Raw genomic sequence first — 19,608 nt, 5'->3', positions numbered from 1 at the left:
TGCTAAGTTTTACCTCATTACTTGATCTTTCCAAAAATGTCAACCACTGCAGCTGGAAAGAATAGTTGACAATTATCACAAGCATAAATGTGTCAGATCCACAACGATGATTGATTCAACAAAAAACGCTTTTTGCTGATTGAGAATTGACAGAGGGCAACAAGATATTGCGCGAGCATAATCTTTTCAGTGCCATCGTCCGATTGAAAGTGGAGTGGATCGCAAGTTACACAAAGGTTTATTTCCTACTTTCTAGTCACGTGAACATCATCTCAGACGTGCATATCCGTCAAAACAATCCTCCCCGTCGGGGAATCGAACCCCGGTCTCCCGCGTGACAGGCGGGGATACTCACCACTATACTAACGAGGACATGCCAAGGATCGTATGGTGACTGTGCAAACTTTTTCACATGCAATCACACATCAGCTCAAGCATTGCATTGTGTTGGTTTCGTCGGTCAGAAAATAATTTTTTGTTGTTTTTTCACGAATTACTTTTTAACAATATAACCCAAAGTATATTAAACGATATACAACCACGGCTCGTTGGTCTAGGGGTATGATTCTCGCTTTGGGTGCGAGAGGTCCCGGGTTCAAATCCCGGATGAGCCCGAAGTTCTTTGAAGCCTCTTTTGTTGAAATAAGAGCATGCTTAGATTGTCAGTGACGCAGTTTGCGACGACTCTTTGAAATTCCAATTGGTTGGCACGTTTCGCAAGCGAGCGAAAAGATGAAGCGGACACGGGACGCCGATAGGAAACTTGAAGGTTATTCAGAAAAACAACACTGAGATAACGCGCGTTGATGGATGATGAAAGAACTCAATCGCGAGTTTCTCTCTTTTTTTCTACTTCCACTCTTCAACAATTAATATAAAATGGCTGCCACAAAAGTTGGATCCATTAACAACTTGCATCAACTCCTATTGGACAAAACAAGAATATATTTTTACTTTGAAACGCGCAATACATCACGAGCAAGTAATGCATACATTCGTCGAAAGTGAAGAAGTTCTTCTTCTCAGCATGGTAAGTGGCCCAAAAGCATGTAAATTATGTAAAGTTTCGAAAATTGACTATTAAATTGGTCAAGAGATCTATCGACGATTGTTTGACAAGTTTCTTTTTGCATGTGTGCAGGTCCTGAAAGAAACGCTTCAGGTTGACTCTCGACCAAGAAGAATCATCACTAAAGTTTCAAAGCGCACAACTAGCCAGAAAGTATGTGTCTTTCCACCGGAGCTAAACTGCAGCACTCCAAAGTCAAGAAAACGATCCCGCCTCGATGATGATGCCGACTCTTCGTCTAAACGTAACAGTATTACGCAGGATCGCCACCACAATCCCACAAGCAAGCGTATACGAAAATGTGAAAGAATCTTTACAAATGCAAGCCGACCATCAACAAATTCTTCAAGTGTCCCGCTGTCAAGAATTTCAGCATTCATGCCCATATCGGACGTCGATTCCAGTCCTAAATCGTCCTCTTCGTGCGCCTCACTTATGTCTAAAGTGCTCCGAAAGCAACACGGCAGACATTGTCGGCATTTGATGAGGGCCTGTGCGTAATAAGAGGTTTATTACCTGCGCCAAACAAACGTGGTTGTACAACGAAAAGTTTCATCTCGTTCACTCGTGAATCTCGCGTATTTATCACCATACGTTGTTGCCATTTTTATCCGCCCATGCAATATCTGCGTTGACATTACTGTGCAGGAAATCTATACACGCATTCTTCTTCTTACCAGTGCTGACATTATATTTGCTATTGTTCCTTTTAAATAAATTATGAACATGAAATAAGCACGATTCGGCCATTCGGCATGTGACAAATGCAATGGAATATATTTCTGATAAAATTTCTCCCCATGGGGGAATCGAACCCCGGTCTCCCGCGTGACAGGCGGGGATACTTACCACTATACTAACGAGGACTGAAGCACATGTCCAACAATCTGACATTTAATCTAAATCACTGTGTCTTGGCTAACAAAAAGCATACGCAACTCCAGCGTCTTCAAAAGATAAGGCACATTTGGAACGGACAATATTCCGTGACAACGAAAAATTGACAAAGGATTAAGGATCCATGTATACCCAGATTTTGTGCCGAAGCAACGAAATTGATTGAAACTATACTGCTAAGTTTTACCTCATTACTTGATCTTTCCAAAAATGTCAACCACTGCAGCTGGAATGAATAGTTGACAATTATCACAAGCATAAATGTGTCAGATCCACAACGATAATTGATTCAACAAAAAACGCTTTTTGCTGATTGAGAATTGACAGAGGGCAACAAGATATTGCGCGAGCATAATCTTTTCAGTGCCATCGTCCGATTGAAAGTGGAGTGGATCGCAAGTTACACAAAGGTTTATTTCCTACTTTCTAGTCTCGTGAACATCATCTCAGACGTGCATATCCGTCAAAACAATCCTCCCCGTCGGGGAATCGAACCCCGGTCTCCCGCGTGACAGGCGGGGATACTCACCACTATACTAACGAGGACATGCCAAGGATCGTATGGTGACTGTGCAAACTTTTTCACATGCAATCACACATCAGCTCAAGCATTGCATTGTGTTGGTTTCGTCGGTCAGAAAATAATTTTTTGTTGTTTTTTCACGAATTACTTTTTAACAATATAACCCAAAGTATATTAAACGATATACAACCACGGCTCGTTGGTCTAGGGGTATGATTCTCGCTTTGGGTGCGAGAGGTCCCGGGTTCAAATCCCGGACGAGCCCGAAGTTCTTTGAAGCCTCTTTTGTTGAAATAAGTGCATGCTTAGATTGTCAGTGACGCAGTTTGCGACGACTCTTTGAAATTCCAGTTGGTTGGCACGCTTCGCAAGCGAGCGAAAAGATGAAGCGGACACGGGGCGCCGATAAGAAACTTGAAGGTTATTCAGAAAAACAACACTGAGATAACGCGCGTTGATGGATGATGAAAGAACTCAATGGCGAGTTTCTCTCTTTTTTTCTACTTCCACTCTTCAACAATTAATATAAAATGGCTGCCACAAAAGTTGGATCCATTAACAACTTGCATCAACTCCTATTGGACAAAACAAGAATATATTTTTACTTTGAAACGCGCAATACATCACGAGCAAGTAATGCATACATTCGTCGAAAGTGAAGAAGTTCTTCTTCTCAGCATGGTAAGTGGCCCAAAAGCATGTAAATTATGTAAAGTTTCGAAAATTGACTATTAAATTGGTCAAGAGATCTATCGACGATTGTTTGACAAGTTTCTTTTTGCATGTGTGCAGGTCCTGAAAGAAACGCTTCAGGTTGACTCTCGACCAAGAAGAATCATCACTAAAGTTTCAAAGCGCACAACTAGCCAGAAAGTATGTGTCTTTCCACCGGAGCTAAACTGCAGCACTCCAAAGTCAAGAAAACGATCCCGCCTCGATGATGATGCCGACTCTTCGTCTCAACGTAACAGTATTACGCAGGATCGCCACCACAATCCCACAAGCAAGCGTATACGAAAATGTGAAAGAATCTTTACAAATGCAAGCCGACCATCAACAAATTCTTCAAGTGTCCCGCTGTCAAGAATTTCAGCATTCATGCCCATATCGGACGTCGATTCCAGTCCTAAATCGTCCTCTTCGTGCGCCTCACTTATGTCTAAAGTGCTCCGAAAGCAACACGGCAGACATTGTCGGCATTTGATGAGGGCCTGTGCGTAATAAGAGGTTTATTACCTGCGCCAAACAAACGTGGTTGTACAACGAAAAGTTTCATCTCGTTCACTCGTGAATCTCGCGTATTTATCACCATACGTTGTTGCCATATTTATCCGCCCATGCAATATCTGCGTTGACATTACTGTGCAGGAAATCTATACACGCATTCTTCTTCTTACCAGTGCTGACATTATATTTGCTATTGTTCCTTTTTGAATAAATTATGAACATGAAATAAGCACGATTCGGCCATTCGGCATGTGACAAATGCAATGGAATATATTTCTGATAAAATTTCTCCCCATGGGGGAATCGAACCCCGGTCTCCCGCGTGACAGGCGGGGATACTTACCACTATACTAACGAGGACTGAAGCACATGTCCAACAATCTGACATTTAATCTAAATCACTGTGTCTTGGCTAACAAAAAGCATACGCAACTCCAGCGTCTTCAAAAGATAAGGCACATTTGGAACGGACAATATTCCGTGACAACGAAAAATTGACAAAGGATTAAGGATCCATGTATACCCAGATTTTGTGCCGAAGCAACGAAATTGATTGAAACTATACTGCTAAGTTTCACCTCATTACTTGATCTTTCCAAAAATGTCAACCACTGCAGCTGGAAAGAATAGTTGACAATTATCACAAGCATAAATGTGTCAGATCCACAACGATGATTGATTCAACAAAAAACGCTTTTTGCTGATTGAGAATTGACAGAGGGCAACAAGATATTGCGCGAGCATAATCTTTTCAGTGCCATCGTCCGATTGAAAGTGGAGTGGATCGCAAGTTACACAAAGGTTTATTTTCTACTTTCTAGTCACGTGAACATCATCTCAGACGTGCATATCCGTCAAAACAATCCTCCCCGTCGGGGAATCGAGCCCCGGTCTCCCGCGTGACAGGCGGGGATACTCACCACTATACTAACGAGGACATGCCAAGGATCGTATGGTGACTGTGCAAACTTTTTCACATGCAATCACACATCAGCTCAAGCATTGCATTGTGTTGGTTTCGTCGGTCAGAAAATAATTTTTTGTTGTTTTTTCACGAATTACTTTTTAACAATATAACCCAAAGTATATTAAACGATATACAACCACGGCTCGTTGGTCTAGGGGTATGATTCTCGCTTTGGGTGCGAGAGGTCCCGGGTTCAAATCCCGGACGAGCCCGAAGTTCTTTGAAGCCTCTTTTGTTGAAATAAGTGCATGCTTAGATTGTCAGTGACGCAGTTTGCGACGACTCTTTGAAATTCCAGTTGGTTGGCACGTTTCGCAAGCGAGCGAAAAGATGAAGCGGACACGGGGCGCCGATAAGAAACTTGAAGGTTATTCAGAAAAACAACACTGAGATAACGCGCGTTGATGGATGATGAAAGAACTCAAGGGCGAGTTTCTCTCTTTTTTTCTACTTCCACTCTTCAACAATTAATATAAAATGGCTGCCACAAAAGTTGGATCCATTAACAACTCGCATCAACTCCTATTGGACAAAACAAGAATATATTTTTACTTTGAAACGCGCAATACATCACGAGCAAGTAATGCATACATTCGTCGAAAGTGAAGAAGTTCTTCTTCTCAGCATGGTAAGTGGCCCAAAAGCATGTAAATTATGTAAAGTTTCGAAAATTGACTATTAAATTGGTCAAGAGATCTATCGACGATTGTTTGACAAGTTTCTTTTTGCATGTGTGCAGGTCCTGAAAGAAACGCTTCAGGTTGACTCTCGACCAAGAAGAATCATCACTAAAGTTTCAAAGCGCACAACTAGCCAGAAAGTATGTGTCTTTCCACCGGAGCTAAACTGCAGCACTCCAAAGTCAAGAAAACGATCCCGCCTCGATGATGATGCCGACTCTTCGTCTCAACGTAACAGTATTACGCAGGATCGCCACCACAATCCCACAAGCAAGCGTATACGAAAATGTGAAAGAATCTTTACAAATGCAAGCCGACCATCAACAAATTCTTCAAGTGTCCCGCTGTCAAGAATTTCAGCATTCATGCCCATATCGGACGTCGATTCCAGTCCTAAATCGTCCTCTTCGTGCGCCTCACTTATGTCTAAAGTGCTCCGAAAGCAACACGGCAGACATTGTCGGCATTTGATGAGGGCCTGTGCGTAATAAGAGGTTTATTACCTGCGCCAAACAAACGTGGTTGTACAAGGAAAAGTTTCATCTCGTTCACTCGTGAATCTCGCGTATTTATCACCATACGTTGTTGCCATTTTTATCCGCCCATGCAATATCTGCGTTGACATTACTGTGCAGGAAATCTATACACGCATTCTTCTTCTTACCAGTGCTGACATTATATTTGCTATTGTTCCTTTTAAATAAATTATGAACATGAAATAAGCACGATTCGGCCATTCGGCATGTGACAAATGCAATGGAATATATTTCTGATAAAATTTCTCCCCGTCGGGGAATCGAACCCCGGTCTCCCGCGTGACAGGCGGGGATACTTACCACTATACTAACGAGGACTGAAGCACATGTCCAACAATCTGACATTTAATCTAAATCACTGTGTCTTGGCTAACAAAAAGCATACGCAACTCCAGCGTCTTCAAAAGATAAGGCACATTTGGAACGGACAATATTCCGTGACAACGAAAAATTGACAAAGGATTAAGGATCCATGTATACCCAGATTTTGTGCCGAAGCAACGAAATTGATTGAAACTATACTGCTAAGTTTTACCTCATTACTTGATCTTTCCAAAAATGTCAACCACTGCAGCTGGAATGAATAGTTGACAATTATCACAAGCATAAATGTGTCAGATCCACAACGATAATTGATTCAACAAAAAACGCTTTTTGCTGATTGAGAATTGACAGAGGGCAACAAGATATTGCGCGAGCATAATCTTTTCAGTGCCATCGTCCGATTGAAAGTGGAGTGGATCGCAAGTTACACAAAGGTTTATTTCCTACTTTCTAGTCACGTGAACATCATCTCAGACGTGCATATCCGTCAAAACAATCCTCCCCGTCGGGGAATCGAACCCCGGTCTCCCGCGTGACAGGCGGGGATACTCACCACTATACTAACGAGGACATGCCAAGGATCGTATGGTGACTGTGCAAACTTTTTCACATGCAATCACACATCAGCTCAAGCATTGCATTGTGTTGGTTTCGTCGGTCAGAAAATAATTTTTTGTTGTTTTTTCACGAATTACTTTTTAACAATATAACCCAAAGTATATTAAACGATATACAACCACGGCTCGTTGGTCTAGGGGTATGATTCTCGCTTTGGGTGCGAGAGGTCCCGGGTTCAAATCCAGGACGAGCCCGAAGTTCTTTGAAGCCTCTTTTGTTGAAATAAGAGCATGCTTAGATTGTCAGTGACGCAGTTTGCGACGACTCTTTGAAATTCCAATTGGTTGGCACGTTTCGCAAGCGAGCGAAAAGATGAAGCGGACACGGGACGCCGATAGGAAACTTGAAGGTTATTCAGAAAAACAACACTGAGATAACGCGCGTTGATGGATGATGAAAGAACTCAATGGCGAGTTTCTCTCTTTTTTTCTACTTCCACTCTTCAACAATTAATATAAAATGGCTGCCACAAAAGTTGGATCCATTAACAACTTGCATCAACTCCTATTGGACAAAACAAGAATATATTTTTACTTTGAAACGCGCAATACATCACGAGCAAGTAATGCATACATTCGTCGAAAGTGAAGAAGTTCTTCTTCTCAGCATGGTAAGTGGCCCAAAAGCATGTAAATTATGTAAAGTTTCGAAAATTGACTATTAAATTGGTCAAGAGATCTATCGACGATTGTTTGACAAGTTTCTTTTTGCATGTGTGCAGGTCCTGAAAGAAACGCTTCAGGTTGACTCTCGACCAAGAAGAATCATCACTAAAGTTTCAAAGCGCACAACTAGCCAGAAAGTATGTGTCTTTCCACCGGAGCTAAACTGCAGCACTCCAAAGTCAAGAAAACGATCCCGCCTCGATGATGATGCCGACTCTTCGTCTCAACGTAACAGTATTACGCAGGATCGCCACCACAATCCCACAAGCAAGCGTATACGAAAATGTGAAAGAATCTTTACAAATGCAAGCCGACCATCAACAAATTCTTCAAGTGTTCCGCTGTCAAGAATTTCAGCATTCATGCCCATATCGGACGTCGATTCCAGTCCTAAATCGTCCTCTTCGTGCGCCTCACTTATGTCTAAAGTGCTCCGAAAGCAACACGGCAGACATTGTCGGCATTTGATGAGGGCCTGTGCGTAATAAGAGGTTTATTACCTGCGCCAAACAAACGTGGTTGTACAACGAAAAGTTTCATCTCGTTCACTCGTGAATCTCGCGTATTTATCACCATACGTTGTTGCCATTTTTATCCGCCCATGCAATATCTGCGTTGACATTACTGTGCAGGAAATCTATACACGCATTCTTCTTCTTACCAGTGCTGACATTATATTTGCTATTGTTCCTTTTAAATAAATTATGAACATGAAATAAGCACGATTCGGCCATTCGGCATGTGACAAATGCAATGGAATATATTTCTGATAAAATTTCTCCCCGTCGGGGAATCGAACCCCGGTCTCCCGCGTGACAGGCGGGGATACTTACCACTATACTAACGAGGACTGAAGCACATGTCCAACAATCTGACATTTAATCTAAATCACTGTGTCTTGGCTAACAAAAAGCATACGCAACTCCAGCGTCTTCAAAAGATAAGGCACATTTGGAACGGACAATATTCCGTGACAACGAAAAATTGACAAAGGTTTAAGGATCCATGTATACCCAGATTTTGTGCCGAAGCAACGAAATTGATTGAAACTATACTGCTAAGTTTTACCTCATTACTTGATCTTTCCAAAAATGTCAACCACTGCAGCTGGAATGAATAGTTGACAATTATCACAAGCATAAATGTGTCAGATCCACAACGATAATTGATTCAACAAAAAACGCTTTTTGCTGATTGAGAATTGACAGAGGGCAACAAGATATTGCGCGAGCATAATCTTTTCAGTGCCATCGTCCGATTGAAAGTGGAGTGGATCGCAAGTTACACAAAGGTTTATTTCCTACTTTCTAGTCACGTGAACATCATCTCAGACGTGCATATCCGTCAAAACAATCCTCCCCGTCGGGGAATCGAACCCCGGTCTCCCGCGTGACAGGCGGGGATACTCACCACTATACTAACGAGGACATGCCAAGGATCGTATGGTGACTGTGCAAACTTTTTCACATGCAATCACACATCAGCTCAAGCATTGCATTGTGTTGGTTTCGTCGGTCAGAAAATAATTTTTTGTTGTTTTTTCACGAATTACTTTTTAACAATATAACCCAAAGTATATTAAACGATATACAACCACGGCTCGTTGGTCTAGGGGTATGATTCTCGCTTTGGGTGCGAGAGGTCCCGGGTTCAAATCCAGGACGAGCCCGAAGTTCTTTGAAGCCTCTTTTGTTGAAATAAGAGCATGCTTAGATTGTCAGTGACGCAGTTTGCGACGACTCTTTGAAATTCCAATTGGTTGGCACGTTTCGCAAGCGAGCGAAAAGATGAAGCGGACACGGGGCGCCGATAAGAAACTTGAAGTTTATTCAGAAAAACAACACTGAGATAGCGCGCGTTGATGGATGATGAAAGAACTCAATGGCGAGTTTCTCTCTTTTTTTCTACTTCCACTCTTCAACAATTAATATAAAATGGCTGCCACAAAAGTTGGATCCACTAACAACTCGCATCAACTCCTATTGGACAAAACAAGAATATATTTTTACTTTGAAACGCGCAATACATCACGAGCAAGTAATGCATACATTCGTCGAAAGTGAAAAAGTTCTTCTTCTCAGCATGGTAAGCGGCCCAAAAGCATGTAAATTATGTAAAGTTTCGAAAATTGACTATTAAATTGGTCAAGAGATCTATCGACGATTGTTTGACAAGTTTCTTTTTGCATGTGTGCAGGTCCTGAAAGAAACGCTTCAGGTTGACTCTCGACCAAGAAGAATCACCACTAAAGTTTCAAAGCGCACAACTAGCCAGAAAGTATGTGTCTTTCCACCGGAGCTAAACTGCAGCACTCCAAAGTCAAGAAAACGATCCCGCCTCGATGATGATGCCGACTCTTCGTCTCAACGTAACAGTATTACGCAGGATCGCCACCACAATCCCACAAGCAAGCGTATACGAAAATGTGAAAGAATCTTTACAAATGCAAGCCGACCATCAACAAATTCTTCAAGTGTTCCGCTGTCAAGAATTTCAGCATTCATGCCCATATCGGACGTCGATTCCAGTCCTAAATCGTCCTCTTCGTGCGCCTCACTTATGTCTAAAGTGCTCCGAAAGCAACACGGCAGACATTGCCGGCATTTGGTGAGGGCCTGTGCGTAATAAGAGGTTTATTACCTGCGCCAAACAAACGTGGTTGTACAACGAAAAGTTTCATCTCGTTCACTCGTGAATCTCGCGTATTTATCACCATACGTTGTTGCCATTTTTATCCGCCCATGCAATATCTGCGTTGACATTACTGTGCAGGAAATCTATACACGCATTCTTCTTCTTACCAGTGCTGACATTATATTTGCTATTGTTCCTTTTAAATAAATTATAAACATGAAATAAGCACGATTCGGCCATTCGACATGTGACAAATGCAATGGAATATATTTCTGATAAAATTTCTCCCCGTCGGGGAATCGAACCCCGGTCTCCCGCGTGACAGGCGGGGATACTTAACACTATACTAACGAGGACTGAAGCACATGTCCAACAATCTGACATTTAATCTAAATCACTGTGTCTTGGCTAACAAAAAGCATACGCAACTCCAGCGTCTTCAAAAGATAAGGCACATTTGGAACGGACAATATTCCGTGACAACGAAAAATTGACAAAGGATTAAGGATCCATGTGTACCCAGATTTTGTGCCGAAGCAACGAAATTGATTGAAACTATACTGCTAAGTTTTACCTCATTACTTGATCTTTCCAAAAATGTCAACCACTGCAGCTGGAAAGAATAGTTGACAATTATCACAAGCATAAATGTGTCACATCCACAACGATGATTGATTCAACAAAAAAAGCTTTTTGCTGATTGAGAATTGACAGAGGGCAACAAGATATTGCGCGCGAGCATAATCTTTTCAGTGCCATCGTCCGATTGAAAGTGGAGTGGATCGCAAGCTACACAAAGGTTTATTTCCTACTTTCTAGTCACGTGAACATCATCTCAGACGTGCATATCGGTCAAAACAATCCTCCCCGTCGGGGAATCGAACCCCGGTCTCCCGCGTGACAGGCGGGGATACTCACCACTATACTAACGAGGACATGCCAAGGATCGTATGGTGACTGTGCAAACTTTTTCACATGCAATCACACATCAGCTCAAGCATTGCATTGTGTTGGTTTCGTCGGTCAGAAAATAATTTTTTGTTGCTTTTTCACGAATTACTTTTTAACAATATAACCCAAAGTATATTAAACGATATACAACCACGGCTCGTTGGTCTAGGGGTATGATTCTCGCTTTGGGTGCGAGAGGTCCCGGATTCAAATCCCGGACGAGCTCGAAGTTCTTTGAAGCCTCTTTTGTTGAAATAAGTGCATGCTTAGATTGTCAGTGACGCAGTTTGCGACGACTCTTTGAAATTCCAGTTGGTTGGCACGTTTCGCAAGCGAGCGAAAAGATGAAGCGGACACGGGGCGCCGATAAGAAACTTGAAGTTTATTCAGAAAAACAACACTGAGATAGCGCGCGTTGATGGATGATGAAAGAACTCAAGGGCGAGTTTCTCTCTTTTTTTCTACTTCCACTCTTCAACAATTAATATAAAATGGCTGCCACAAAACTTGGATCCACTAACAACTCGCATCAACTCCTATTGGACAAAACAAGAATATATTTTTACTTTGAAACGCGCAATACATCACGAGCAAGTAATGCATACATTCGTCGAAAGTGAAGAAGTTCTTCTTCTCAGCATGGTAAGTGGCCCAAAAGCATGTAAATTATGTAAAGTTTCGAAAAATGACCATTATATTGGTCAAGAGATCTATCGACAATTGTTTGACAAGTTTCTTTTTGCATGTGTGCAGGTCCTGAAAGAAACGCTTCAGGTTGACTCTCGACCAAGAAGAATCATCACTAAAGTTTCAAAGCGCACAACTAGCCAGAAAGTATGTGTCTTTCCACCGGAGCTAAACTGCAGCACTCCAAAGTCAAGAAAACGATCCCGCCTCGATGATGATGCCGACTCTTCGTCTCAACGTAACAGTATTACGCAGGATCGCCACCACAATCCCACAAGCAAGCGTATACGAAAATGTGAAAGAATCTTTACAAATGCAAGCCGACCATCAACAAATTCTTCAAGTGTTCCGCTGTCAAGAATTTCAGCATTCATGCCCATATCGGACGTCGATTCCAGTCCTAAATCGTCCTCTTCGTGCGCCTCACTTATGTCTAAAGTGCTCCGAAAGCAACACGGCAGACATTGCCGGCATTTGATGAGGGCCTGTGCGTAATAAGAGGTTTATTACCTGCGCCAAACAAACGTGGTTGTACAACGAAAAGTTTCATCTCGTTCACTCGTGAATCTCGCGTATTTATCACCATACGTTGTTGCCATTTTTATCCGCCCATGCAATATCTGCGTTGACATTACTGTGCAGGAAATCTATACACGCATTCTTCTTCTTACCAGTGCTGACATTATATTTGCTATTGTTCCTTTTAAATAAATTATAAACATGAAATAAGCACGATTCGGCCATTCGACATGTGACAAATGCAATGGAATATATTTCTGATAAAATTTCTCCCCGTCGGGGAATCGAACCCCGGTCTCCCGCGTGACAGGCGGGGATACTTAACACTATACTAACGAGGACTGAAGCACATGTCCAACAATCTGACATTTAATCTAAATCACTGTGTCTTGGCTAACAAAAAGCATACGCAACTCCAGCGTCTTCAAAAGATAAGGCACATTTGGAACGGACAATATTCCGTGACAACGAAAAATTGACAAAGGATTAAGGATCCATGTGTACCCAGATTTTGTGCCGAAGCAACGAAATTGATTGAAACTGTACTGCTAAGTTTTACCTCATTACTTGATCTTTCCAAAAATGTCAACCACTGCAGCTGGAAAGAATAGTTGACAATTATCACAAGCATAAATGTGTCACATCCACAACGATGATTGATTCAACAAAAAAAGCTTTTTGCTGATTGAGAATTGACAGAGGGCAACAAGATATTGCGCGAGCATAATCTTTTCAGTGCCATCGTCCGATTGAAAGTGGAGTGGATCGCAAGTTACACAAAGGTTTATTTCCTACTTTCTAGTCACGTGAACATCATCTCAGACGTGCATATCCGTCAAAACAATCCTCCCCGTCGGGGAATCGAACCCCGGTCTCCCGCGTGACAGGCGGGGATACTCACCACTATACTAACGAGGACATGCCAAGGATCGTATGGTGACTGTGCAAACTTTTTCACATGCAATCACACATCAGCTCAAGCATTGCATTGTGTTGGTTTCGTCGGTCAGAAAATAATTTTTTGTTGCTTTTTCACGAATTACTTTTTAACAATATAACCCAAAGTATATTAAACGATATACAACCACGGCTCGTTGGTCTAGGGGTATGATTCTCGCTTTGGGTGCGAGAGGTCCCGGATTCAAATCCCGGACGAGCTCGAAGTTCTTTGAAGCCTCTTTTGTTGAAATAAGTGCATGCTTAGATTGTCAGTGACGCAGTTTGCGACGACTCTTTGAAATTCCAGTTGGTTGGCACGTTTCGCAAGCGAGCGAAAAGATGAAGCGGACACGGGGCGCCGATAAGAAACTTGAAGTTTATTCAGAAAAACAACACTGAGATAGCGCGCGTTGATGGATGATGAAAGAACTCAATGGCGAGTTTCTCTCTTTTTTTCTACTTCCACTCTTCAACAATTAATATAAAATGGCTGCCACAAAAGTTGGATCCATTAACAACTCGCATCAACTCCTATTGGACAAAACAAGAATATATTTTTACTTTGAAACGCGCAATACATCACGAGCAAGTAATGCATACATTCGTCGAAAGTGAAGAAGTTCTTCTTCTCAGCATGGTAAGCGGCCCAAAAGCATGTAAATTATGTAAAGTTTCGAAAATTGACTATTAAATTGGTCAAGAGATCTATCGACGATTGTTTGACAAGTTTCTTTTTGCATGTGTGCAGGTCCTGAAAGAAACGCTTCAGGTTGACTCTCGACCAAGAAGAATCACCACTAAAGTTTCAAAGCGCACAACTAGCCAGAAAGTATGTGTCTTTCCACCGGAGCTAAACTGCAGCACTCCAAAGTCAAGAAAACTATCCCGCCTCGATGATGATGCCGACTCTTCGTCTCAACGTAACAGTATTACGCAGGATCGCCACCACAATCCCACAAGCAAGCGTATACGAAAATGTGAAAGAATCTTTACAAATGCAAGCCGACCATCAACAAATTCTTCAAGTGTTCCGCTGTCAAGAATTTCAGCATTCATGCCCATATCGGACGTCGATTCCAGTCCTAAATCGTCCTCTTCGTGCGCCTCACTTATGTCTAAAGTGCTCCGAAAGCAACACGGCAGACATTGCCGGCATTTGATGAGGGCCTGTGCGTAATAAGAGGTTTATTACCTGCGCCAAACAAACGTGGTTGTACAACGAAAAGTTTCATCTCGTTCACTCGTGAATCTCGCGTATTTATCACCATACGTTGTTGCCATTTTTATCCGCCCATGCAATATCTGCGTTGACATTACTGTGCAGGAAATCTTTACACGCATTCTTCTTCTTACCAGTGCTGACATTATATTTGCTATTGTTCCTTTTAAATAAATTATAAACATGAAATAAGCACGATTCGGCCATTCGACATGTGACAAATGCAATGGAATATATTTCTGATAAAATTTCTCCCCGTCGGGGAATCGAACCCCGGTCTCCCGCGTGACAGGCGGGGATACTTAACACTATACTAACGAGGACTGAAGCACATGTCCAACAATCTGACATTTAATCTAAATCACTGTGTCTTGGCTAACAAAAAGCATACGCAACTCCAGCGTCTTCAAAAGATAAGGCACATTTGGAACGGACAATATTCCGTGACAACGAAAAATTGACAAAGGATTAAGGATCCATGTGTACCCAGATTTTGTGCCGAAGCAACGAAATTGATTGAAACTGTACTGCTAAGTTTTACCTCATTACTTGATCTTTCCAAAAATGTCAACCACTGCAGCTGGAAAGAATAGTTGACAATTATCACAAGCATAAATGTGTCACATCCACAACGATGATTGATTCAACAAAAAAAGCTTTTTGCTGATTGAGAATTGACAGAGGGCAACAAGATATTGCGCGAGCATAATCTTTTCAGTGCCATCGTCCGATTGAAAGTGGAGTGGATCGCAAGTTACACAAAGGTTTATTTCCTACTTTCTAGTCACGTGAACATCATCTCAGACGTGCATATCCGTCAAAACAATCCTCCCCGTCGGGGAATCGAACCCCGGTCTCCCGCGTGACAGGCGGGGATACTCACCACTATACTAACGAGGACATGCCAAGGATCGTATGGTGACTGTGCAAACTTTTTCACATGCAATCACACATCAGCTCAAGCATTGCATTGTGTTGGTTTCGTCGGTCAGAAAATAATTTTTTGTTGCTTTTTCACGAATTACTTTTTAACAATATAACCCAAAGTATATTAAACGATATACAACCACGGCTCGTTGGTCTAGGGGTATGATTCTCGCTTTGGGTGCGAGAGGTCCCGGATTCAAATCCCGGACGAGCTCGAAGTTCTTTGAAGCCTCTTTTGTTGAAATAAGTGCATGCTTAGATTGTCAGTGACGCAGTTTGCGACGACTCTTTGAAATTCCAGTTGGTTGGCACGTTTCGCAAGCGAGCGAAAAGATGAAGCGGACACGGGGCGCCGATAAGAAACTTGAAGTTTATTCAGAAAAACAACACTGAGATAGCGCGCGTTGATGGATGATGAAAGAACTCAATGGCGAGTTTCTCTCTTTTTTTCTACTTCCACTCTTCAACAATTAATATAAAATGGCTGCCACAAAAGTTGGATCCACTAACAACTCGCATCAACTCCTATTGGACAAAACAAGAATATATTTTTACTTTGAAACGCGCAATACATCACGAGCAAGTAATGCATACATTCGTCGAAAGTGAAGAAGTTCTTCTTCTCAGCATGGTAAGCGGCCCAAAAGCATGTAAATTATGTAAAGTTTCGAAAATTGACTATTAAATTGGTCAAGAGATCTATCGACGATTGTTTGACAAGTTTCTTTTTGCATGTGTGCAGGTCCTGAAAGAAACGCTTCAGGTTGACTCTCGACCAAGAAGAATCACCACTAAAGTTTCAAAGCGCACAACTAGCCAGAAAGTATGTGTCTTTCCACCGGAGCTAAACTGCAGCACTCCAAAGTCAAGAAAACGATCCCGCCTCGATGATGATGCCGACTCTTCGTCTCAACGTAACAGTATTACGCAGGATCGCCACCACAATCCCACAAGCAAGCGTATACGAAAATGTGAAAGAATCTTTACAAATGCAAGCCGACCATCAACAAATTCTTCAAGTGTTCCGCTGTCAAGAATTTCAGCATTCATGCCCATATCGGACGTCGATTCCAGTCCTAAATCGTCCTCTTCGTGCGCCTCACTTATGTCTAAAGTGCTCCGAAAGCAACACGGCAGACATTGCCGGCATTTGATGAGGGCCTGTGCGTAATAAGAGGTTTATTACCTGCGCCAAACAAACGTGGTTGTACAACGAAAAGTTTCATCTCGTTCACTCGTGAATCTCGCGTATTTATCACCATACGTTGTTGCCATTTTTATCCGCCCATGCAATATCTGCGTTGACATTACTGTGCAGGAAATCTATACACGCATTCTTCTTCTTACCAGTGCTGACATTATATTTGCTATTGTTCCTTTTAAATAAATTATAAACATGAAATAAGCACGATTCGGCCATTCGACATGTGACAAATGCAATGGAATATATTTCTGATAAAATTTCTCCCCGTCGGGGAATCGAACCCCGGTCTCCCGCGTGACAGGCGGGGATACTTAACACTATACTAACGAGGACTGAAGCACATGTCCAACAATCTGACATTTAATCTAAATCACTGTGTCTTGGCTAACAAAAAGCATACGCAACTCCAGCGTCTTCAAAAGATAAGGCACATTTGGAACGGACAATATTCCGTGACAACGAAAAATTGACAAAGGATTAAGGATCCATGTGTACCCAGATTTTGTGCCGAAGCAACGAAATTGATTGAAACTATACTGCTAAGTTTTACCTCATTACTTGATCTTTCCAAAAATGTCAACCACTGCAGCTGGAAAGAATAGTTGACAATTATCACAAGCATAAATGTGTCACATCCACAACGATGATTGATTCAACAAAAAAAGCTTTTTGCTGATTGAGAATTGACAGAGGGCAACAAGATATTGCGCGCGCGAGCATAATCTTTTCAGTGCCATCGTCCGATTGAAAGTGGAGTGGATCGCAAGCTACACAAAGGTTTATTTCCTACTTTCTAGTCACGTGAACATCATCTCAGACGTGCATATCGGTCAAAACAATCCTCCCCGTCGGGGAATCGAACCCCGGTCTCCCGCGTGACAGGCGGGGATACTCACCACTATACTAACGAGGACATGCCAAGGATCGTATGGTGACTGTGCAAACTTTTTCACATGCAATCACACATCAGCTCAAGCATTGCATTGTGTTGGTTTCGTCGGTCAGAAAATAATTTTTTGTTGTTTTTTCACGAATTACTTTTTAACAATATAACCCAAAGTATATTAAACGATATACAACCACGGCTCGTTGGTCTAGGGGTATGATTCTCGCTTTGGGTGCGAGAGGTCCCGGGTTCAAATCCCGGACGAGCCCGAAGTTCTTTGAAGCCTCTTTTGTTGAAATAAGTGCATGCTTAGATTGTCAGTGACGCAGTTTGCGACGACTCTTTGAAATTCCAGTTGGTTGGCACGTTTCGCAAGCGAGCGAAAATTTCAAGCGGACACGGGGCGCCGATAAGAAACTTGAAGGTTATTCAGAAAAACAACACTGAGATAACGTGCGTTGATGGATGATGAAAGAACTCAATGGCGAGCTTCTCTCTTTTTTTCTACTTCCACTCTTCAACAATTAATATAAAATGGCTGCCACAAAAGTTAGATCCACTAACAACTCGCATCAACTCCTATTGGACAAAACAAGAATATATTTTTACTTTGAAACGCGCAATACACCACGAGCAAGTAATGCATACATCTGTCGAAAGTGAAGAATTCTTCTTCTCAGCATGGTAAGTGGCCCAAAAGCATGTAAATTATGTAAAGTTTCGAAAATTGACTATTAAATTGGTCAATAGATCTATCGACGATTGTTTGACAAGTTTCTTTTTGCATGTGTGCAGGTCCTGAAAGAAACGCTTCAGGTTGACTCTCGACCAAGAAGAATCATCACTAAAGTTTCAAAGCGCACAACTAGCCAGAAAGTATGTGTCTTTCCACCGGAGCTAAACTGCAGCACTCCAAAGTCAAGAAAACGATCCCGCCTCGATGATGATGCCGACTCTTCGTCTCAACGTAACAGTATTACGCAGGATCGCCACCACAATCCCACAAGCAAGCGTATACGAAAATGTGAAAGAATCTTTACAAATGCAAGCCGCCCATCAACAAATTCTTCAAGTGTTCCGCTGTCAAGAATTTCAGCATTCATGCCCATATCGGACGTCGATTCCAGTCCTAAATCGTCCTCTTCGTGCGCCTCACTTATGTCTAAAGTGCTCCGAAAGCAACACGGCAGACATTGCCGGCATTTGATGAGGGCCTATGCGTAATAAGAGGTTTATTACCTGCGCCAAACAAACGTGGTTGTACAACGAAAAGTTTCATCTCGTTCACTCGTGAATCTCGCGTATTTATCACCATACGTTGTTGCCATTTTTATCCGCCCATGCAATATCTGCGTTGACATTACTGTGCAGGAAATCTATACACGCATTCTTCTTCTTACCAGTGCTGACATTATATTTGCTATTGTTCCTTTTAAATCAATTATGAACATGAAATAAGCACGATTCGGCCATTCGGCATGTGACAAATGCAATGGAATATATTTCTGATAAAATTTCTCCCCGTCGGGGAATCGAACCCCGGTCTCCCGCGTGACAGGCGGGGATACTTACCACTATACTAACGAGGACTGAAGCACATGTCCAACAATCTGACATTTAATCTAAATCACTGTGTCTTGGCTAACAAAAAGCATACGCAACTCCAGCGTCTTCAAAAGATAAGGCACATTTGGAACGGACAATATTCCGTGACAACGAAAAATTGACAAAGGATTAAGGATCCATGTATACCCAGATTTTGTGCCGAAGCAACGAAATTGATTGAAACTATACTCCTCTAAGTTTTACCTCATTACTTGATCTTTCCAAAAATGTCAACCACTGCAGCTGGAAAGAATAGTTGACAATTATCACAAGCATAAATGTGTCACATCCACAACGATGATTGATTCAACAAAAAACGCTTTTTGCTGATTGAGAATTGACAGAGGGCAACAAGATATTGCGCGAGCATATAATCTTTTCAGTGCCATCGTCCGATTGAAAGTGGAGTGGATCGCAAGCTACACAAAGGTTTATTTCCTACTTTCTAGTCACGTGAACATCATCTCAGACGTGCATATCCGTCAAAACAATCCTCCCCGTCGGGGAATCGAACCCCGGTCTACCGCGTGA

The 19,608-nt window shown here is 42.1% G+C and overlaps 9 non-coding genes across 9 annotated transcripts; all 9 read left to right on the top strand.

Annotated features, from left to right (window-relative positions):
* The first annotated feature begins 542 nt into the window (after nt 1-542).
* Nucleotides 543-614, top strand: Trnap-ugg (transfer RNA proline (anticodon UGG)). Its single transcript has one exon. It is a non-coding gene; the product is annotated as a tRNA-Pro (tRNA).
* A 2,068-nt stretch (nt 615-2,682) lies between these two features.
* On the top strand, nt 2,683-2,754 carry Trnap-ugg (transfer RNA proline (anticodon UGG)). The gene has a single exon. It is a non-coding gene; the product is annotated as a tRNA-Pro (tRNA).
* Nucleotides 2,755-4,823: 2,069 nt separating this feature from the next.
* Trnap-ugg (transfer RNA proline (anticodon UGG)) lies at nt 4,824-4,895 on the top strand. Its single transcript has one exon. It is a non-coding gene; the product is annotated as a tRNA-Pro (tRNA).
* Nucleotides 4,896-6,963: 2,068 nt separating this feature from the next.
* Trnap-ugg (transfer RNA proline (anticodon UGG)) lies at nt 6,964-7,035 on the top strand. Its single transcript has one exon. It is a non-coding gene; the product is annotated as a tRNA-Pro (tRNA).
* A 2,068-nt stretch (nt 7,036-9,103) lies between these two features.
* Trnap-ugg (transfer RNA proline (anticodon UGG)) lies at nt 9,104-9,175 on the top strand. Its single transcript has one exon. It is a non-coding gene; the product is annotated as a tRNA-Pro (tRNA).
* A 2,070-nt stretch (nt 9,176-11,245) lies between these two features.
* On the top strand, nt 11,246-11,317 carry Trnap-ugg (transfer RNA proline (anticodon UGG)). The gene has a single exon. It is a non-coding gene; the product is annotated as a tRNA-Pro (tRNA).
* Nucleotides 11,318-13,385: 2,068 nt separating this feature from the next.
* On the top strand, nt 13,386-13,457 carry Trnap-ugg (transfer RNA proline (anticodon UGG)). The gene has a single exon. It is a non-coding gene; the product is annotated as a tRNA-Pro (tRNA).
* Nucleotides 13,458-15,525: 2,068 nt separating this feature from the next.
* Nucleotides 15,526-15,597, top strand: Trnap-ugg (transfer RNA proline (anticodon UGG)). Its single transcript has one exon. It is a non-coding gene; the product is annotated as a tRNA-Pro (tRNA).
* A 2,072-nt stretch (nt 15,598-17,669) lies between these two features.
* On the top strand, nt 17,670-17,741 carry Trnap-ugg (transfer RNA proline (anticodon UGG)). Its single transcript has one exon. It is a non-coding gene; the product is annotated as a tRNA-Pro (tRNA).
* The last annotated feature ends 1,867 nt before the right edge of the window (nt 17,742-19,608 follow it).

This window comes from Ascidia mentula, chromosome 4 (genome assembly GCF_947561715.1).
Source record: "Ascidia mentula chromosome 4, kaAscMent1.1, whole genome shotgun sequence".
In the NCBI taxonomy this organism is placed as follows: domain Eukaryota; kingdom Metazoa; phylum Chordata; class Ascidiacea; order Phlebobranchia; family Ascidiidae; genus Ascidia; species Ascidia mentula.
Note: the sequence above shows the minus strand (reverse complement) of the source record. Positions and strands in the feature narration are given on the sequence as shown.